This window comes from Nanorana parkeri, unplaced genomic scaffold, assembly GCF_000935625.1.
Source record: "Nanorana parkeri isolate BGI_ZX_2015 unplaced genomic scaffold, ASM93562v1 scaffold657, whole genome shotgun sequence".
NCBI lineage: Eukaryota > Metazoa > Chordata > Amphibia > Anura > Dicroglossidae > Nanorana > Nanorana parkeri.
The window spans coordinates 72,791-91,755 of record NW_017306925.1 but is presented as its reverse complement, the minus strand read 5'-3'; the positions used below and the strand labels follow the sequence as shown (position 1 = coordinate 91,755).

The 18,965-nt window shown below is 44.5% G+C and overlaps 1 protein-coding gene across 1 annotated transcript in view; it reads right to left on the bottom strand.

Moving 5' to 3' along the window:
• DIS3L2 (DIS3 like 3'-5' exoribonuclease 2) overlaps positions 1-18,965 on the bottom strand; it is a 328,965-nt gene that overhangs the window by 241,383 nt on the left and 68,617 nt on the right. The window lies entirely within an intron of this gene.

Below are 18,965 nucleotides of genomic sequence, written 5' to 3'. Positions count from 1 at the left end.
CCATGAAGGCATGTGTAGCTACATGCAAGTGCAATAGAGCAATTTCACTTCAAAATATACTAGATTAAAAAGGGATAAAGTAAGTTTATCTAGCATTTTGCAAGGGATAATAATGTTATTTTAAAAAGTTTATGCTAACCTTGTCCAGAAGAAGTGGAGTGAATGCTAAAATGGCTTTGTAATGATGGCACAAGACTATGGACCATTTTATAAAAAGAAAATTCAAGACTGAATTTAACTGGTTTGTATGATCCTCACGGAAACCAAGGCCAAGTACAAAGCCAGGTAGAAACCCATCAAGGAGGCCCTGGCCAACGCAACAGCTAATGTGGAGTAGCACCTTCAGACCGTACCTGCCCCCTATCTTCAGTAGATCACGCAGACACAGAATTCTTTGATTCACAATCAGCAGATCATCATTCTGCTCAGCCAAACTCACCAAAACCCAAATGTTCTCTAGAAAGGTTTCTAGAAAGAAAAACTGTTCAAAGAAGTATAGAATGTACGTCCAAAAAATCTCGAGCCCTCAAGGTGTGCTGAAAATACAGGTCTCATTAGGCATCTGCCTCTGGGAGTCATGCATGTGGCTGTCAGTCTTGCAATGCCTAATTGGATTTGTATTTGCACCACGGCTGGAGTTTGCCTACCCCTGCCCTTCAGGCACTCTAATGCTTACACTGAAACTACAATAAAAAGGTCCATGGTTCAACAACATGTATTAGCCGAAAGTCACCAATCTGAACAGAACAGTGGAAGATAGGTATGCCGTGTCCTTTTAACTCTTTATCTTCCATGCCTTACCTTATTAAACAGGTGCATTACAATGCATATCATTTTATTTCCCATTTCCCAGCTAAGACATCATTGTATATGCATTCAACACTGTTATTATTTAGCTTCGTCCTTCCTCCCAATGCTGTCACCTACAGAGCAAAAGCTAAAAACCTTTACGAGGGGAGCCTTTTGACAGCTTCAACATGCTTCTTGTTACACCCTTTTTCCACATTGGGACATTATCCTTCATGTTCTTTGCGTGAATAACCCCTGCCACTTGAAACTACCATTCAGTACATGTTGATGCATATATTAACCTCTATTAAGCTCTCTGTGTTGCTGCTTAGTCTTATCAGCTACACCCGTCTGCATGGCAAACTAAACCTTTATGCAGTGAATCTGTCGTCTAAGCCATGGTTATTATTAGGGTTGCACAGATACCAAGTACAGTACTCGGTACAAGTACGAGTACATGTACCGATACTTTTGAGCTCCAAGACTACACTAGAGAAAAATTCAAAAGTTAGAAGGCAGCTGTCATGTGTAAGGAGCACATGTAGCTCCCGGGATTTGTACATCTCTGTATAATGTACAATTTTGTTTTTATAAATATCTAATAAAGGGATGCACAGATACCAGTTTTGCAAGTACGAGTACTGGTACTTGCCGAGTACTTACAAGTACGAGTACTGATACATTTTTGTTTGTCATGTGACAGTTTTTCTAAAACAATATCGACTAATGATTTCAGGACAGTGGTGGAGCGCCAGAGCCCCGTCCCAGCTGCAACCGCTGCAACCCTGGTAGTTCTCATGAAAATGCCGAGTATATGCACTGGTACTCGAAAAGTATCTGTGCATCCCTAGTTATTATACCCCCTTAGAACATTATACTACACACAATTTATACAGCTGAACACCTGGCCCTTTGCATTACCTCCCTGTTCTACAATTTTGGCCTCAGATTTACCTTGCTTAAACATGCTTTTGGCAGGCTCCCCTTGTTCCCTTTAATCATTTGACATTGTCAATATATTGCGTGAGTTGCCCCATTATGCTTTGCTTCTGTTCTTTACTAATAAACCAATTGATCTAGATATTGCATGTAACAACTTATTTCATATTTTACCAATGCTATCTCTGATTACTTAATTTTCTTTATCTGCTGGTTCTCTTTACTCTAATATATGCCTATTTAGAGTAAAGTTTTTATCGCATGGCCCTATAGTTTTGTGGTGTCATCTGGTGATTAAAAGACCTTTAGCCAACACAATTACCAGTGAAACCCTGTTGCCCAGTTTTTCTCTGCATTGCGTTGATAGGCTTACACCAAATATATAACCTTGCTTGTGACTTGTATGTGATGTGGGCTCATATCCAAAGTTCAAGGGGGTCCTACGTCTATTTAATCTGCATCTCCCATCTATTGATGTGCATTAGCAGTTGTGTCTTGAGGTTGACTACAACGGAAGATGAGCTTTTTTGTATCATCCATTTGTGTGCTGGTGACATTTATAGTATACATGGAGGTTGACCACTCCTCCTGCCTACACCAGATATCTTTATGTTTTATAAACTCATACTCACAGATTTAATCTGTCAGTATGACTGTCTATTTTGCACTAAGCATACCAAAAGGAGATGCACATTTTCCTTCTTGAGAAAAGGAGCACAACATGCTCTCAGGATCTTTTAGTATTTTTTTTTCCTATTTTAGCTTTTTGTTTTGTGTGTCCCTGGTAAGATTCACCAGAGGCAAACAGGAAATCCACAATTTGATAGCTGTCACCAGGACACTGTGGGCACCTGTTTAAGCGATAACCAAAGATGTAATTTTGTTTCATTTTTTTTCTAATCTCCGAGACTGGGGGGAAATACAAAGAAAAACTTTGCACAGGTTCTAACCCTTATCCGTTGTACCTTTCTTGTCCAATAAAAAGTTTTTAGCTGCTTCATCTGCTAGATGGCATGGAACCTCTTAATGCTTAAAAGGAGAACTATGGGGTCAGGGCTTTTCCCCATAGTTCTCCTTAGGGTAACGGGAGGACACAAACAAGCGTCCTCCTGTCAACCTAGGCTCAGTATACCGCGAGCTACAGCTCGCAGTATACTGAGACGCCACAGCGGATCCTGACATCGATGTCTGGATCCGCCCAGCTGCGTGAGTGACAGCTGGCTCTGCCTATCTAGAGGCAGAGCCAGCTGTACCCGCCCCCTCCCGTCCGCTCCGCCAGTCAGAGGGGAATCCAGCCGTGACAGGATCGAGAGGTGAGCGAACCCGGTATGTGTGTGTTTGCTCACCTCCCGATCTACTGAGCCGACCTGCGACAGTCTCATTGTCACAGGTCGGCTAGAACTATGAGGCGAGTGAAAAGCACTCACCTCATAGTTCTCCTTTAACACACTACATTTTAACAGTAGTAAAATGCAAAAAGACCAATACAATTAGCATGTGGTTTGGATTATGCCTTTTTATTTTTGCATATTTCTTACCAAATCAATGGATTTCAAGTGACTTCACAAATGCAAGCAATGTATCTCACACTACCTTCCAATTCTCTACTCCAAATCTGACCTAATATTGGGCTCCATTTACTAAGCTATAACTTTGCCATAACTATCTAACTTAATATTGGGCACAGTTCTCCAAGCTATAACTGTGCCATAGCTATGATCATTTTCAGCCATGTAAAATATTTTCAGCTCTCACTGAACACCATTGAGCAAAAACAAAAACAAAAAGTTGCCATGTCAAATGAAAAATAATGAATTGAGCCTTTGTTGAGGAAACTCCTCTCCCTACAGGTCTCTTTGCCTTTACTAAAGTCATGTCTCGGACAATACTGCCTGTGGCCTCCTGGGTCCTTTATATTAACTGTGTTCTGAACAATCTGCTCTTTGGAATCCATATGTACATTCAGGTCAATGTAAAGCTGAATTTTGTTTTCAAAGAGTACCCTCTGATGGAGGCCAGAACAGCTTGTTTACTTTAAAGGTGGATGCAAATCAGGCATGACCATATAGCTAGAAACAGGATCTGTCATCTGTAAACTCTATACTCAGACATAAAGCATTTTTAACTATGAATGATGTCCCCATTCCCATCATCCCAAATGCTGTGCTGCCTCAACTTGATTCTCTTCATGCTTGGTGACCCTGCTAGTTTTTTTACAACATGTCACTTCCATGAGAAGGCTGAGAACACTTCAGGGCCGCTACTAAAACAGCATTGTTAGCTCTCGTCCTGCAATATGACATAGCTGCCTCAGGAGATGCAGTGATAGATAAGAGATTTCTCCTCGTGGCCTGTATATGTCCGTTCATCCAAGTATCCACTCGTCAGCCACACAGGAAGCAAAAAGCACAGGAGGCCAAGAGATCATGCGATTGCTAAACATACAGAAAACAAATTATTTTGCTGTACTTCTTTCAGAAATGCAACGATAGCAGTATAGTGCTATCATGCAATACAGATACTGGTATTTGTTTTGTTTAGTCTTCCAAAATTACTTCCAGCCACAATATTGCCATATTTCCCATTGGCTGCATTGAAAAGTATAAACCTACAAAGTTTCAGTAATGCATCAAATCAAACTCCGTTACATTATAGATTCGTAGTCTGTAAACTCCGCATACACTTTTTCCTCTTTTCCTTTTGTCTAGGGGTCTCAATATCTACCCTGCACATCAATTCTGCTTCAGGGGACCAGGCAAGGGAGGGCAAAAATAGTTGTTTTTTTTTTCCTTTTGTGCCTAGAATTCCACTTCAAAGTAAACCATAACACTACATATGCTCTTCCATTTAACAGTACCCATGCATAGAGGCCATTGTAATCTCTTTATTGTTCCTTTTCTAATGTCAAATCTAAAAGAAGTCAAACCATATTACTTATCAAGGAAACGGTTTTAAAGTCCATTCATCATTGCCGCACCTACTGATACTTTTTAATACCTCCAATACTAGTGTAGCGCCCATCACCTTTTGTGATGTGACTACCATGCATTTAGTGATATGCCAGGGCTGTAGATAGCCTGGCTGGATTTGTAGCAGCAAGAACATGATTAATTCCCAGGTGTCTGACCTTGTCTGTACCCCTGGGCGGAGTAAGACTGTCACATTGTGGGACAGCCAATTGGAGACACTGTAATATATGTGTACAGTGTAGTAGCCAATCACTGGGCTTCTCTCAGTCAGTGGTGCCTGCTGACAAAGTGTATATATATTGGGGGGAGCTGCCATGTGCTCTCTCTTGCCTGGACCAGCCATGGATTAAGGTTGGGTCCTGTTCAGCCTGCCCCCCAGGCTAGGCCGAGGCCTGGGGGTGGGCATTGGATGAACCAGGGAAAGAGGTTTCCCTGAGGCCTCCAAAATGGAGGAGGTCTGAGAGAAGGAAAGAACCAGGACCAGTGCAGGCTCTTGAAGTGCCCTGGATTTATGTGGGCTTCAGAACAGGGTCAGTGGTCCTTTCCTGGATTGTGGATCTGCATCACCGTTATGGCAAAGTCTGGTGAGTCTGGAGTTGCTAATGGTCACTCTGGACATTCAAAACCCCTATACCCTCTCTCCCACAGAGTATGTTCAATAAACTGTTCAATTAGCATCATAATACTGAAGTGGACATCAGTTTATGGGCGTTTAGTGCTAATGGGTGCGGCTGGAAATCAACCTCTAGACTGACTAGATTAAGACCGGGCAAACAGCGGCTCTTTGCGGGGAATCGCCACACTAGAAATGCCTTTTTGTTACTTTCAATTAACATCACTAAATTTTAAACTGATAATTCACCATTTAATTAGATACGGTCTAAAGCAGGTTACTTAACCTCTTGCCGTCCGCCCGTAGTAAAAAAACGGACGGACGGCACTGCAGCATCTGCGGGTTGCCGTCTCCAGACGGCAATTTTTTTCTGCTCGCGCGCGCCCCCTAGCGGGCACGCACGGGCAGAAAAGACCCGCTAAATGCACACACCCGTTACCGGGTGTTTCACATATAGGCGATCGGCGGGTCCATAGCCCGCCGATCGCCTATATGTGCTCGTTCGCGGCACCCCCCCTCCGGTCGGCGCTTCCGGTTTCCCCCCCGACCCCTCACCTTGATTCCCGGGATCCGCTGCCCCATCTTGGATCCCGGGACCGGCTCCGAGGGCGTCAGGAGGAGGAGGACGGGAGATCAGCTCCTTGCTGATCCCCGTCCGGGCTGTGAATGCAGAAGTGATGTGTGTTACATCACTTCCGCATTCACCTGTCAGTCATCTGGAGAGAGAAGAAGCTGATAAAGCAGATCTCTGCTTTATCAGCTTCTTTTGGGGTCCATAGGTGATATTAGGGGTCCTAGAGACCCCTAATATCTCCATAAAGAGGACCTGTCAGTGTGCCTTTGCTATTATATAGGGGGTTGTTATCCCCCTATATAATAGCAATAACAATAAGTGCAAAAAAAAAATATAAATAAAAAAAAAGAAAAGTAACACATAAAAAAATAAAATAAAATAAAAGCCACATATAAAAAAAGGGGAAAAAACCCCCCCAAAATGTTTAACTCCCCCACCCCCACGTTTACGCGCCTATAAACGTAAATACGCGTCCGGTGCCCCAGCGCGCAAAAATTACAATTGCGCTACACATGTTACATATCGCCGCGAACGTCGCAGTGAGAGCAATCATTTTAGGGCCATCAATCACTGATAACACTAAACTGATGAGCGGTAACAGCTTTTAAAGCGTCGCCTAGGGCCAATTTTGGGTATTATCGTTTTTTGAGGTTTCGCGCGCGCACGCAATTTTAAGGCTTGACATGTTTAGTGTCTTTTTACCCGACGTGACCCCATCTTTTATATTTTACCAAAAAATTGGGTAATAATAAATGTTTTATCAATATAGGGGAAACTGTTTTTTTTAAAAAATTTCGGTAATTTTTCCTTAATATAGTAAAAAAATAAAACCCCCAGTGGTGAATAAATACCACCAAAAGAAAGCTCTATCTGTCCCCAAAAAAGGGTATAAAATTTATTTCAGTACAGCGCTGCATGACGGAATAAATGTCAGTTAAAGTACCGCAGCGCTGAATACTGAAAAATGGCCTGGATGGGAAGGGGGTTTAACACCGCGGATGTCAACTGGTTAAAGGGTTCTAAACTCTCACATGTTTCTGCATACATCTACTGCTAGCAAGCAGTAGATGCATGCCAAAACAAAAAAAACTTTGAAAAACGGTTAATACTTAACCATGTCTTCGCCGGGCGCTCCCGACCGAACAGCTGAAGGGTCTCGGGTGGCCGCAAAGGATCTTGGGGCGGGCGCATGTGCACTTCAGATGTTCGGCCGGGAGACGAGGAGACACACAAGGAAAGTCTATGAAGCAGCGCGCACCTGCATAGACAGACACTGTTGGACATGAGGAGGCCAGGAGTCAGCGCTGGATCGGAGACCCGCACCAGCGCTGGAGGGACAGCTGAAAAGGACAGCAAAGAAGATGATCGTATTTAGAGATATCATTTAAGGTAAATTCCTATAGCAGGATTGGGAAGGGGGAAATTTGACTTTAACAATCACGTAGGTTTATGGTGATTTGACCAATTGGCAATAAATGCTATGGATTTCTGACAAATTTCATCATTTGAACATGTTTCTTTTTAATAGTTTTCACTAAGTATCACTTTCATTTGGTTAGGTGGGGCAACTGGTGGCGAGTAACTCTTAAGGCCTGGCTAGTAGCTCAGGACTTGAAATTTTGAGCCCTGATATAGAGTTTCCTCTTCTTCCTGCCTTCAAAGTTCCCACAGATGGAGCACAGTCTCTCCCACAAGGATGACTGGATTTAAAGTATCAGATCGGCACAGTAACTTTGCCAAGGATTAACACCTGTGAACCAGCTCAATATCTTCTTTCAGTAATATTTATGGTGTGAACAGATAAGCTTGACACTACTAGCATGTGCTAAGGCAACAACAAATAAAGCCTCTTATGTTCACAGCTCACCAGCCCACTACTGAAGATCTGCACACTAAGTGGAGGGAACAAAAGTATACTGCACAAAACTACAAACCAAACAGTACAGAATTGGTGTAGAGTGCAGTGTCAGAAGGTTTCCACTTAAGGGAAGAGGTTTCTTACTGTACAAAGGGTTCATTTTGGAGAATAAAAAAAAAAAAAATCTGAATTTTCTATCCTGTAAAGCACAAAAACACCAAAAGGATCATAAGACATGGTCACTCCTATAAATCTGATTTCATTAGATGCAGGTGCATAAAAGGAAACCATAATGGTCTGGGATTGATTTTAATTTTACATTTTAAATTTTATAATCCTGCTAGTAATATAACTGAATACTGTAATATTAAATATGGGCACAAGTCAACGTGAATCAAACTACCTTCTCACTGCTAACCTCCTGGGTCCTAAGTGGTGAGAAAAATCACAATTGCGCTATATTGTGTACATAAATACATAACCATGCCAATATTTTTCAGATTCTTGTTAGAAGAGATGCCCCAGAATTTTGGCTGCTGAAACATTTCAGCCGAAAATGGTACAAGATGATAGTACCAAAAAAAAAAACAGCTTCTCTCCTCCCGCTGGACGCTGGCTGAAAGCTTCTGTCTATAACCCGCTTCTCTCTCCTACCTGTTTTGGCAGAGGTAGCAGGAATTTGAGAGGACAGAACTGATCCAGCTGCCAACTCCCGGCGGGGAGGAGAGCTCACCTCCGGAGACAGGCAGGAGAAGGCAGAGCAGTCAGGATGGAAAGCGAAGCACAAACACCCAGTGATCAGTACTGTTAATAAGCGACTATGTCCCCAGTTATGAATGAACAGGAAATGCTATACATCACTTCCTGTTCATTTATGAACGCGGACTTGGTAAATGTTTACTACGTGCCCACTTTATGAACAGGAAGCAGCTCCGTACAGAGGCTTCCTGTCCATTCATTACTGGGCTGATACTATCTCCAGATTGTGAATGAACAGGAAGCCTCTGTACGGGGCTCCAGAAAAAGATTGAGGGATCAGTGTCCTTAATATCTTTTTCCATTTTAAAAGGAAAACATCAAGGGTCTATTGAGACCTCTGATATTTCCTCAAAGCTCCCAACAGTAAAGTAAAAAAAAAAAAAGTCATTTTCGTTTTCAGGTCTGACAAAGTTTAAAACTTCGGTTTAAAAATAGCGATTTGGTGCATACCTACTTATTAGGTTTTTGCAAACAGAAAACCAGAAACATGAACAGATACATTGAAACATTTCAACAGTTGATCACAAAGTTTGCAGACTAAACTGTATTGTCTTTTACTTTAAATGTTTCAATCCTCTTAAAACACATTTTTAGGATTTCATTAGGAAGTTCAACATTAAAACATGTCACCCCTTTTCAATGGTATGGCATAACAAAAAACACTGAAAACGGAAATGTATATTTTTACTGAGGGGGAAAGAAGAAATTAAATGAAATTGTGCCATAACCCGAGAGCATGCAGTTCTTATGCCAAAGCCAGTTGTAGCATTACAAGGATCAGTAAATGTAGGAGAAAATACTGCTAGCAGCTTCCATTAGGTTATTGTTCACCAGTATTGAGATGGCCATTAGTATGACGCACATGTGGTAAGTAAAGAATCTGCCCAACCTTCTCCTGGCATCGAGACCTAGTTGTAGACAACTACATGTGCATACACTGACAGCCAACTCAGGTGATGAGAATAACTAACTTCTGGAAAAACTGAGCTTCATATTTATGACGACTTCTGGAAATACTAACAAAGCCCTTTTGGTCAGTCACTTATGGTTTGGCATAGAAGCGCTACCCATTTTACTAGAGCCTCTGGGCATGCTATAGTGTGCTTGAATTGTTGTTCCCTTTCGGCGATGGGCCATGTCTGGTGGAAGCACAGAACTTACCAAACTCGGTTTGCCGCCACCACCACCTCATTAGCCTAAGATTTAGTAAGTTTTATTTTGCAGTTTGCTTACTTTCTTTGTAGATCCTTACAATCCAGCCTACAATGTGAATGCGAGTGTGTGTAACAGCTAGCAATGCATTCTAGAACCACATATGTATAGTACTGGAGAAAAGCAAAATAATGCAGTTTTGAAAATGCTAGATGCCAGGGAAATACAAGCACATTTTCTTCTAAATGTGGGGCAATGAGAGCCACAAAAACTAAAATTGCACCTTTTTGGTAATCACCTAGATATATGCATGCAAATGTGTCTTCTGGAGAGAAACTTAAAATGCACAAAGCACAACTATATGAATGCCTGACACACACGATCCTCGGTGCACATCAGAAAGGTCTCAATAGAAACATCCAGGTGAAAAATTCCTTGATAAAAATAAATGGTTTGCTTTCCTCAGAGCAGAGAAACAAAATTGGGCATTATGGGATTGGGTGGAGTTATACTAGGCTCCCATTTTGTTTGCCAAAATTCAATCTCCCTACGGCAGCAGCATAACCATATGTACCTGAATAACTATCCTGTGTCCCTTAATGTACAAGAAAAGTTTGTCTTGTAACACCACAACTCACAGAATAAGAAGATATGAACTTCAGAGTAGAAAGTCATGAGCACTCCGACTCATTACATCAATATCATTATACTACCAATATGTGTCTGTAAAAAATAAGTCAAAGCAACTGGACTTGCTGTATTTTTCCTGAATACGTTTCACTGGTCAACCAACCTGCTTTCTCCATTCAGAATGCCTTGTACAAAAAAAAAAAAAAAATATAGGAGGAACTTGTGCGCAGGCAAATGCACACAAGTGGACTAATTTGAATTGAAATTTTACTTCACATACAAGCATTCATTGTGCAATTTCAAATGACCAGTCTAGAAACCAAGTGACATGGGTCTCATCAAAACCCAAGCCAAAATTGATGCTATCCAACCCACATCTACAACACTGTCAAAAAAGCCAAGTGGCTATCTAATGTACAAACTCTAGATGACAAGGACCTTCAGGAAATTTTGAATTAGCCTCGCAAATGAAAGCAGCTAAATTTTACTAGAATTGGGTCACTAATAAAAGTATTAATTGGCTCCAGGTTCCAAGATACAGCTTCAGGGCAAAATTGCATCAAAACAATTCAAAATTACGAGGGGGTGTGCGATTATGCTCCATAACTTTTCTGGAAAATGTGATACAGCAATGAGAATGGTGCCACACCAGTCATTATAAATGTATATTTTTATTGATACCAATAACATAACTTCCCATTCATTTGTTTTTTAATGCAACATTTTCATGTTTTTTGCACACCACTGGGACTGCGAAAGGCATGGACTTTCTTAGCTGCACATGTAATGCAACAATAAAAAGGGGCCCGACTCTTGTCTGATCCCCTATTTTGCATCAAAATATAGGTGGTATGCCTTTTTTACCACTGCCGTCATACTGCACTTTTGAGATGCAAATGTAACCTAGGCACAAATGTAGAAGTTATCTGCGTTGTTTACAGTTTCAAGGCATCTTGGCTTCTGAGGGAAAATAATCACCCAACTGTTCCTTGGAAATGTTAGGCAATGACACTTTCACAAGCCATCAGATGTAACTGTATGATGCATAGATCTGACCAAGACAAATGTACTTTGCAATTAAAACAATTACAGTTAGGTAATCTTTAGTCTCAAAGTGAAGATAAACGTACACACTTCCATGTGGTACCATTTTCATTGTTCTACCATACTTTGTTGAGAAGTTACGAGGCATCATGATCAGACACCTCCCTCCCTTGTAGGCAAATATACTTGTTGTGATAAAATTCTTTATTGTGAAATATCTTTAAAAAAACTTTAGCCAATCAGCACCTTTATTACCTGTTTTCTAATTCATCTAATCAAAATATGTAAGAACACATTTTATCTCGTAGGTCGAAAATTTGTAGACCAGTGTTACCCATTTACCCATCTGGCTTCAGCTGCAGACAGACCAACACAGTAGAAATTCCTACATCGAGCCTACCCAAAAATCAGCTAGACTATGGACACTTTTGGGGGGGGGGGGCATGAAAGTGGCGCAACTAGAGTTTAGGTTTATTTACTGACTAACCGTAGCCATTATATAAAAGCAAGTATGAGCAGAATATTAGAAAAATATCCAATAAAAACTAAAAAATGTCCCCAACAAATTGAGAGAGAAAGCTTAAAACTCGTATTTGTCAATCCCTGTTCACACTTCAATGTTCCAGGAACGTATGCCAAATGAGAGGGAGAAAAAAAAAAGCAAAAAAGCATTAATGGAATGCATAATAAGGTGCAACATGCTTGCAACACCATTACTTGTTGTTACTTTGGCTACATAAGCTACTTGGGTTGGGTATATGGCACCCACTAAAAATCAATGGGGACACTCAAGCGCATTCCCGGTATGCCTAGGTGTAAACAGGGACTTTTAGTAGCCTTTATATGATGCTTCATACAAGTAAATAGACACTTTACATTTAATAGCATAGAAGTGCTGCCAAACAGCAAGTGCAACCCTGTCCTTGATGTTTATTTCTTTTGAGATTGTGAGCCAACACATTTCCTAAACACAGACACATAAGATTAGAGCAAACATCACTGCTGATTTTTTGTACCAGATTTCTTGGTAAAGAAACCATGATTATGGTCTTCATTTAGAATCTCCTGGATTTTCCATAGCCACGCATGATCAAACTAATCGCTACAGGACTATTTCAAGCTGCACGTATCTATATGGGCACCTGCAGACTAAGGCTGTAATGTTTTCATTCACATGATGTATAAAGTATACCATCTTGAACCTAGTGATGTCATGAATGACACATTAATCCTCCACCAGCTGTTTCAGTGTAACAATCTACACTTGACTTCTTTCCACACAGCAGCTGGACACATGAGGTGAACCCCCTTATCACCAAACTGTTAAGATCTTCAGGGAAACAGCTGTGAAACTCCCCATCTTCAGTTTGCCAGTATACACAGTATGTTAAGCAGAGACCGCACTTGTATCAAAGAACAACAGTTCACATACCATCAGTAATATGCAAAACTAGAGACCAATAGGAATGATAATGAATACACTTTTAAAGATCTGGCACTTTTAATAACGTATTCCTCTAGAAATAGCAAGCACATAAGCAGCGATATTTCAAGTTAGTGAAAAACCAATGCAGTTCACACTTGTTAACAAGTGTCAGAATCTATAGGTCTACATAAAAAGAAAAAAAAAAAAAGAAAAAACTTTGAGTTAGGTACCTGGTAACTCGGTTTCCAGGAATCTTCCAGGACAGCATCTGAGAGATAGTCTCCTTCCACCTGAAACAGGAAACATCACATACACCAAATAAAAGGGTGCTTACCCCCAGCATGCCTCAGTTAATACAATAGAACCGAAGGATCCACATAAGCGTAGAACTACAAACAATCCCAAGGGTGGGAACCATGCTGTCCTGGAAGATTCCTGGAAACCGAGTTACCAGCTAACTAACTCAGTTTTTCCCAAGTAATCTTCCAGGACAGCATCTGAGAGAATAGGCAAGAACCAATACTCACAGGGTTTAGGGTGGGCCCACTGCTTGCAGGACCTTTCTACCAAAATCTTGGTCTTCCTTAGCAAACACACCCATGCGGTAGTGTTTTACGAATGTTTGGAAGCTAGTCCCAAGTCGCCGCCCGACAGATTTGATCTGGTGTTGCTCCTGCTCTTTCAGCCACAGAAGAAGCCCAGGCCCTGGTAGAGTGTGCCGTCACCTTTAGTGGGGCCGTCAAACCTTGAAGCCTATAGGCTTCTGATATTGCCAACTTGATCCATCTGGCAATTGTACCCTTAGATGCCCTCAGGCCCTTTTTTGCGCCAGAAAATAGGAGTAGCAGATTATCGGACCTCCTCCAGCTGCTGGTTTTTTCCAGGTACTCCAGAATGCATCTCCTGACATCAATGGCCGGGTAGGGGTGGAAAGAAGGAATAACCACCTCCTGGGTGCGATGAAACGTTGAAGCCACTTTTGGCAGGAACCCTGGGTCTGGCTTTAGTATGATCCTGTCTGCATGAATAATGCAATAAGGCTTTGCCATAGAGAGCGCATGGATCTCGCTCACCCGTCTGGCTGATACCACTGCTATCAGTAGTGCCACTTTGACCGTAAGCAGTTTTATCGTACATTCTGAAATAAGCTCAAAGGGGGTTCCCAGGAAGCTCCTGAGCACCACAGACAGATCCCAAGAGGGGCAGCTTTTGACCGGCGGTGGTCTGTGCCGGCCCGTGGCCCTAAGAAATCTTTTAATCAGGGGTTCCACCGCCAGTCTAGTTTCTAAGTAAACTGAAAGAGCCGATACTTGTACCCTTAACGTACTACACGACAGGTCCATATTCGCCCCTTTCTGTAAGAACGCCAACACCGCCACCACAACCTACTTACTCCTCATGTCGTTAAGGAGCCTCCAGGAAGAAAAAGTCTTCCAGATCTTATTGTGGATTGTGGCGGTCGTTGGTTTCTTACTGGAAAGCATGGTGTGGCTAACTCTCTCTGAAAGCCCCTTGGTCAGTAGGATCTCCCTCTCAGATACCAAGACGCCAGCTTGAGGGTATCCGGATGAGGGTGCCTCACTGGGCCCTGGGACAGAAGGTCTGGAATTATCGGAAGAATCCAAGGGGGTTCTATACTAAGGTTGCGAAGCGTCGCGAACCACGGCCTCTTTGGCCACCAAGGTGCAATGAGTATCAGGGTCAACCTCTCCTGTACTACCTTCGAAAGGACTCTAGGTAGCAGCCTTACCGGTGGAAAAGCGTATGCCAGCGCGAAAACCCAGGGATGGGAGAATGCGTCCACTCCTAGGGCTCCGTCCCCTGGACACAGGGGAAAAAAACCGAACCACTTTTCTGTTCTCCCTGGTGGCAAACAGGTCTACCTCTGGGGTCCCCCACCTCCTCCTCAGCATCTGGAAAGTTTAGTTGTTTAGTGCCCATTCCGACTATGAGAATGCATCTCCTGCTGAGGAAGTCGGCTAGGGAGTTCAGAGACCCTTTTAAATGAACCGCTGTGAGCGATAAAAGCCTGACCTGCGCCCAGGCCAGAATCTCGTGTCAGGGCCATCAGAGGCCACAACCTCGTGCCCCCTGCCTGTTGATATAGGCGACCGCCGTGGCATTGTCCATCCGGACTGCCACGAGAGACGCGATACCTACTTCGAATTTGCCTAAGGCCAGTCCTATCGCCTTCAGTTCCCTCATGTTGGAAGATTTCCGACGCCAGTCGGGACTCAATTTCCCTGGGCTAGGTGGTCCCCCCAATAGGCGCCCCAGCCCCAAGCGCTGGCGTCCGTGGTGATAGTAACCTGACTCGGCACCATCCACAACCTGCCCGTGTCCAGATTCCGTCTCTCCAACCAGCTGAGAGACGCCTTTACGTGACCCGGGATCCGGATACACACGTCCAACCTTTCTCGTTCGCCGCCCCAATGCTGCAAAAGAAAGGCCTGAAGTGTTCGAGTGGAACTGGGCCCACGGGACATCTGGGATTGCCGATGTCATAAGGCCAAGAAGCCTCATTATGGCCCTGAAGGACAACTCCTGGGACAGATACAGGGAAAGAGATAACTCCGCCAATTTTTCGCGTTTGTCCTCCGGGAGGAACAACCGTGAAACTAAAGAATCTATACGGTATCCCAGAAATACAAACTCCTGCGTTGGCTGGAGCTGGGACTTCTCCCCATTTATCAGCCAGCCCAGGCCCTGTAAGTGTGCCACGGCCAGGTCCAGGTTCCCCCTGAGGGTCTCCCGAGAGTAGCTGAAGAACAACAGGTCGTCCAGGTAAGGGATAACCTCTATGCCTTGAAGTCTCAGGGGAGCAAGGGCCTCTGCTAGCACCTTTGTAAAAAGTCTTGGCGCCGATGAAAGACCGAAAGGGAGTGCCAAAAATACTGAGCAGTGCCTTGGGGTCCTTCCATCGCAAATCTGAGGAGCTGTTGTGACTGCTCCCCGATCGGGATATGGAGGTAGGCATCCTTTAAGTCTATTTTCGCTAGAAACACTGACTGGGACAACAGACTCCTCACCGTATAGATAGATTCCATGCGGAACCTCTTGTACTGAAGCACTTTGTTCAAGGGTTTCAAATTGAGGATTAACCTGGCTTTGCCCGAGGGCTTCCTCCTTACAAAAAGATGGGCGTAGCACCCGGAATCCTGTTCCCCCTTTGGTAACGGACAGATCACCTTCTGGTCCAGAAGGTTCTGTAAAGCTAAGATCATCGTTTGGGCCTTCTCTGGATCCTTTGAGTGGTAAGTTATGAGGAATCTGGCAGGGGCTGATCTCAACTCTATCCTGTAACCCCACTGGTTAAGGTTTAGGACAAAACCATTGCCCGTGACCTCCTGCCACTGAGGGATGAATAGTATTAGTCTTCTCCCCACCAAAGCCGGGTAGTCATTGGGGATTTGCTTGGGCGGGGAAAAGCGAAACCCAGATTTGTCTTTCCCCTTCTTAAAGGCCCATTTCTTGCCCTGGTCCTGCTTTTTGCCCCGTCTGAAAGTCTGACCTCCGTTTGTTCAGGCAAGCTGTCCCCGAAAGGGTTTCCTGGGTTTCTTACTGGCCAACGGAAACCCTTTTTTGTCCGATGACCTGTCCAGGACTGCCTCCAGCTCCGGGCCAAAGAGCAGGTCACCTATGAATGGCAGACCACATAACCTGTTCTTGGATGCAAAGTCCCCAGACCAGGTCTTCAGCCACAGAGCCCTACGCGAAGAGTTAATTAGCGCCGACGCCCGTGCTGAGAACCCAATGGCTTCCACAGAGGCGTCTGCTACATAAGCGACCGCCTTGGAGAGCCCTTGAAAGGATTCAGATACCAGTTCTGCACTGGCCCCAGACTCCAACAGTGAGTGGAGCTGGGCCAGCCAGACATCCAGTGTCCTGGCTATGCAGGTGGTGGCCAGGGCTGGCTTGAAACCTGCCGCCGCTGCTTCCCAGGCTTTTCGGAGTAGCGCGTCAGCTTTTTCAGCTTTTTTGTCCATGGGTTCCTTTAGGGCCCCCATGTCCTCAAAAGATAGGTATGTTTTCTTGGACACTTTTGAGAGGTACGCATCTAGTTTTGGGCACTTTTCCCATGTCCCGCAGTCCTACTCGCTAAAGGGAAATCTTTTTAGCCCAGGGGGAAAATGAAGCTTTTTCTCCGGATCAGCCCATTCTGCCAGGATAAGGTCCTTTAAGGACTGATGAACTGGGAAAGTCTTGCCTTTCTTAGACTGCAGCCCTTTGTAAAGCCTATCATGTACCGATAGTTCGGCTTGCTCCTCCTCGATCCCCAGGATTTCCCAGACCGCCTTGAGTAATTCGTTAGTGTCTGACGCCGGAAAAAGGTATCTGGAAGCCCTAAGCTCCCCTTCTTCCGTAGATTAGTCCTCCCACCGAATCGGAAGAAGAATCCCCGGATCTCACCATCTCCCGACTGGTACAGCTCTCTGACCTGCGGGACTGAACCCTGGAAGGCCCTGGCAAGGCCGGATCTGCACAGGGGGGGCCGGGTTGAACCTGAATGACTGAGCACAGGGATTGGAAAGTAGCTACCATTTCCTCCCTCATGCTGTCAAGTAGGCCCCTAAGATTCCCAGCCGATTCTTCTGCCACAAGCTTTTCCAAGCATGGCCGGGATAGCGGCTTTTTGTGCGAGGATGCTAATCTATCGTTGCAAGACGCACACTTCCTGTATTTGGGACGAGAGCCTGAGGGCACGGCTAAGGGCTTATCTTCAGAATTTCTGGCCTGAAACAACAAAACACAACATATTAGCGTTAGCCCCCCTCCCCAAAAGCCACTATGCCCCCTCATGTACCTTTGCCTAAAAAAAAGGGGCCCCACCACCAAAGGTACAGGGTAGTAAAAAGTGCCCAGCACTTGCCTACCTTAGAGCTGGCTGCAGAGGGTTCCCCCAGATCAGTGGGTGCAGCAATTGCTGCGGAGTATGCAGGCATGGCCGCTGACCAATGCGAAGATCCACGCTCTCTGCCCCCGCTCTGATTGCTTCCCCCTTGCTGGTGTCCACAAGGAGCCCGCCAGGCAACAGGCGACCAGAGCTTCCTCTTCACATGGCCGGACCGGAAGTGCACCGCCTGAAGTCACTTCCTGCTTCTCCGCAGTACCGCCCCCGTCGTCCGACGTCACGCTTCCTGTGGTGTCTGACATCACAAAGATGCGCCACTACCTCCCGGAAGACGCCACTGCGCCATCCAAGCCTGGAACGCACGCGGGCCGCCACACTGAGGGCTCTCTGCCCCCCGCTCTGTAGTGCTGCCCTGCCCGCCCAGGACCGCTGTGAACCAGCTGAGACATGCCTTACCACATACGGCCCGGCCGGAAGTAGTGTGGGGCTAACAAAGGAGATCCCAGGTACCGTTTTAGTGAGGAAGCCGGTCCCACACTAAACTGGGTTCAGAGTCCCTCATCTGATGCCCGTAAGAAGGCCCGAGGGCAGCTGTCTCCTGGTGGCTAGGGGAAAAGCTCCGCTGGGGCCGACACAACTCGGAGGATGGTTATCCTCTTAAAAGAGGGGAACCTCAGGGCCCATTCACCCACAAGGGTAGGACAGGATGGGGACTGCCCCAGGGATCTTGTCCAGGTATCCCCAAGCCGCTGGCTCTGTGAAGGAGATACCTGCACAGTAAGCCCCTGCCACGTGCACGCAGGCCTATAGGTAAAATAACAAAGCATTCCCATGCTCCTGTTAGGCCGAGGAAACAAAAAACTGAGGCATGCTGGGGGTAAGCGCCCTTTTATTTGGTGTATGTGATGTGTGTCCTGTTTTGGAATGCAATTATTTCTTGCAATTTGGAGAAGGTGCCAATCATTTTTTCCAGTCCATTTCTTAAGTTTTGCGTGGAATTTTACAGGTTTGGCTTTTTTTTGTGTTTTACCAATACAAACAAAATAAATGAGAATGCCTAAGCATTTGTAATTGCAACAATTTTCTACGCAAAGTGGTGTGTTATCTGACAGAAATGCAGGGTTGACAATATTTTTGGCCATGACTGTATATACATACACACATAATTTATAGAGAGCCAACAGTTTGCGCAGCGCTTTACAAAACTGAAGGAGACAATACAACTAACAATACAATTTCAGTACAGGAGGTAGGAGGGCCCTGCTCGTGAGAGCTTACAATCAGGGGCAAGTGACAAAAAAGGTAACTGTTTGGGATGATTTAATGGAAGAACTGAAAGTACTGTTATATAGATGTGTAA